At 32.4% G+C, this 3,451-nt stretch overlaps 1 long non-coding RNA gene across 1 annotated transcript in view; it reads right to left on the bottom strand.

The window, feature by feature from the left end:
* Window positions 1-934, bottom strand: part of LOC132634192 (uncharacterized) — a 2,406-nt gene extending 1,472 nt beyond the window's left edge. The window contains exons 1-2 of the long non-coding RNA XR_009580071.1: window positions 717-934; window positions 304-361 (exon numbers count right to left, since the gene is read on the bottom strand). This is a non-coding gene — a long non-coding RNA (uncharacterized LOC132634192). The remainder of the gene's footprint in view (window positions 1-303; window positions 362-716) is intronic.
* Window positions 935-3,451: the final 2,517 nt, after the last annotated feature.

Genomic DNA, 3,451 nt, shown 5'->3' with positions numbered 1-3,451 from the left:
TTCTTCAATTGACAAACAATAGAAACGAACTGCAGGAAAGTATTCCACTATAAGCTATTCATGAGAAGAGACGATCTTAACTATTTCGGAGTGTGGTTGATACAAGTTAATGGAAGATCGTTCAATCGTTAACCAAAAGAGATGTGGAACCATAGAAAGTACTTTGACACAAGTCATATATGAAGTAGAGATTAGCTCGATCATTATTGAACGTGGTCGACACAAGTTAACGGAAATAACGTTTCAATGAAAGCTCATTTGAATTCTAGTCATGCCAAGAAGAGAAGAGAAAGCCCTACATACCACGTCGATGGAGTTATATACATTTCCCGGAGTCCTCGAACGTCTTACGAATGATTTCCTACATAATACAGACTATTCAAGATCAAAACCAAGGTCATAACTTATAGAAATCTTCATTTAGACATTTAATCGAGCAACTCATGGGCATGAATTTATAAGCCTTTTTGTAGCGTAATTTCCTCGTAAAACACTACCAAATTCTACTTTTCTACTCCTCCTCGTCAATACAATACAATCCATATCAACACAGCTCTAAACAACACGTTAAAACCACATAAAACAGCCCAACTATCAAGCCAAGTCCATAAGAGTTCACAAGAATTGTCAAAGCTTATTCTATGGGGTTTTCACCAAATTTCTAGGTTTAATTACTTGTAGAAGTTCAAAGAGATCAAAAGGAAGTGAAAAAATACCTTAGATGATCAAAATCACTCCAAACTCCAAGTTACTTCAAGGTGAAGTTCTTATCCGAGAAGCAGTTTAGCGAAGAAATCACAATTCCGTAATTGCCATGTTGTTCTCCATGTTGAAGTTGTTTGATTTGCTTTTAGGAGTGTTTGTGATTGATGGGAGAAGGTTTGAGAATATTACTTAGGGTTTGCTGGTCCTTTTATGGTGAAGAAATAAGGAAATTTCGTCCAAGGATACGTATATATATAGGGGCAAAATAAAGCCACCGACTATGTTCACTGTTCACGCAGCAGTTTGCGTCCTTGGACGAAAACGCAAATATCTCTCTACTCCAATGTCGTATTGACGAACGGTAAAATGCGCTGGAAACTAGACTCATAGAACTTCGATTTGGTAGGTGGATCAACCCGTAACTCCAAGTATATTGAGAGAAATGCTCCGAGACATCTGACCCAAATTTCAGTGAAATTTACAAACTTAACTTACGACACCTATTGTCGACTTTCGTATTACAACTCGTTTGACTTCCAAATTTAACAAGAGACCATTATACAATTCAAATACTTCATATCATTACTTGCTTAGCATGTGGAGCACTCTTAATCTCACCCAAAAGTATAAGTTATCGTATTCCCAACTTGCCGACTTTTGACGAAACTCATGCTTCTTTGATTCATTCACCCTCCAAATCTTCCGCCACTTACTAATATTATTTATAGACTCTTGTAACCATTTTTATTAATAAAATCAATCCCTTTTATCCTCAACAAAATTTCACTTTGCACTTACGTCGATTAACTCATGATGCGACTTTAACGTGCGAAAATCCGAGGTGTAACAACTCAACTTTGAGTTAGAAGCTTGGATAGTCACTCAACTTTGGGTAATTGGTCATCATAGTCACTCAACTTTAGTTTGTCTTCAAAAAGCCACTCAATTTTGAGTTAGAAGCTTGGATGGTCACTCAACTTTGGGTAATTGGCCAACATAGTCACCCAAAGTTGAGTGACTATTCAAGCTTCTAACTTAAAATTGAGTGAGTATTGAAAGACAAATCAAAATTGAGTGACTATGGTGTCAATTACCTGATCATACAAGCTTCTAACTCAAAGTTGAGTGATTTTGGAAAACAGATCAAAATTGAATGACTATGGTGGCCAATTACCCAAAATTGAGTAACCATTTAGACTTCTACCCAGTTGCTTTCCTTTCTTCGTCTCGTTCTGATTTATTTTTTGAATCTTCTTATTTCGGTTTTCCTTTATTATTGCCTTGATTTGTGGACTGATTCTATAATCATCTTCAATTAGCTTCCTTCCTTGTTGGAGTCGACTTTCATTTATATAGCTGCTTCCTTCCTTACGGATCTTTATGCTTGCAATTCCAATTTATTGTTTTGTTTTAGTTGCTGCGAAAATAATACTTCATCAATTTTGTCATCACTAAAATTAAGACTAACGCAATATTTATACAAGTATCAGTTAATCAAATTTCTTCCAATTGAATAATTTTTTTCTTTTGTGGTTGCAAGTTGAAGTTACTTTATATATAGTCTATTCCAAATTAAAAGAAATAGTTCTTAATCCGATATAGATGAAAACAATTTTAAATCAGTATGTGTTGAAAAAATTATTTGTTTTAGTATTGAAAATTCTAGTTTAGTATAGACGTTGCTATTTAATTATATTTATTGATTTAGTTTAGTTCTATAATTATATTGTATTGTCTTTTATTTGCAAATAACGACTCCTTCGGAGTGTATAAACAGAAAAAAAAAATCTATATTTTGATTTTCTGAGAGTTGATAAATTGGTTAAATAAACTTTTCGTTGAAGTTCAACAAATGTTAAATTTGTTGAAGTAGATTTTGTGAATTGAAATAGTTTAAAAACTGAAATAGGAAAAAATTGTACCCTTTTTTTTTTTCAAAATAAAAATGCATAACTTTGTTAAACATAAAAAGCACACTTTAAAATGATTTCATTTTGAGATCATGTTATGAATAAAAAAGAATAAATAGAAAACAGTGACCAAATCCTGGTATTGAACTTGTGATCGTCTTTAATTGAACCCGCTCGTGCAAAATTCCGGAACTGCCATGAAGTGTTAGCTATCCCAATTATTAAATACAAGGAATTTCAGTTATTTTATACTTTAATGTGAAGAAAATAGAGAAAATAATGTATTCCACCAATGAAGGATATGGGCAAATCGAGTAAATCTGTTGGTATGGAGAAAGAACAAGCTTTGACTCTCAAATTCTGAAACTAAAAATAAACACACACCACATATTTTAAAGTTTGCTTTTTTGCTGTAAGTGGTACCCAATTTTCAAAGTTTAAGAATGAATGGTCACGTATTTTTAAATTTTTAAAATAAAACTATTATTGGTATGACGAGAACATTTTTCTCAAAAATGTTTACTAGAAATATTTCCTGCCATTCAAGTGGAATTTTGGATTAATTTTTTCAAGAATAAGAACTGATAATAATGTCTAAGTGTTAGTTGAAACAGTACTATGAAGTTAACCCGTTAAGATATATAGTTGCATAGGCAAATCCATAAGTTGAATTTTATCAATTCTAAAATTTCTAAACTCACATATCATTTGATTTTTTGGGTTCGTAGATTATTCATACTTATCTACTGTCTTTTTAACACATATATACATGGTGTAAGATGAAGTTACTAGATTCAGTCGAACTTGCTCATTATAATATAGATTTGCCCCATGAA

This window comes from Lycium barbarum, chromosome 3, assembly GCF_019175385.1.
Source record: "Lycium barbarum isolate Lr01 chromosome 3, ASM1917538v2, whole genome shotgun sequence".
Taxonomy (NCBI): domain Eukaryota; kingdom Viridiplantae; phylum Streptophyta; class Magnoliopsida; order Solanales; family Solanaceae; genus Lycium; species Lycium barbarum.
This window is presented reverse-complemented; position numbering and strand designations above follow the sequence as displayed.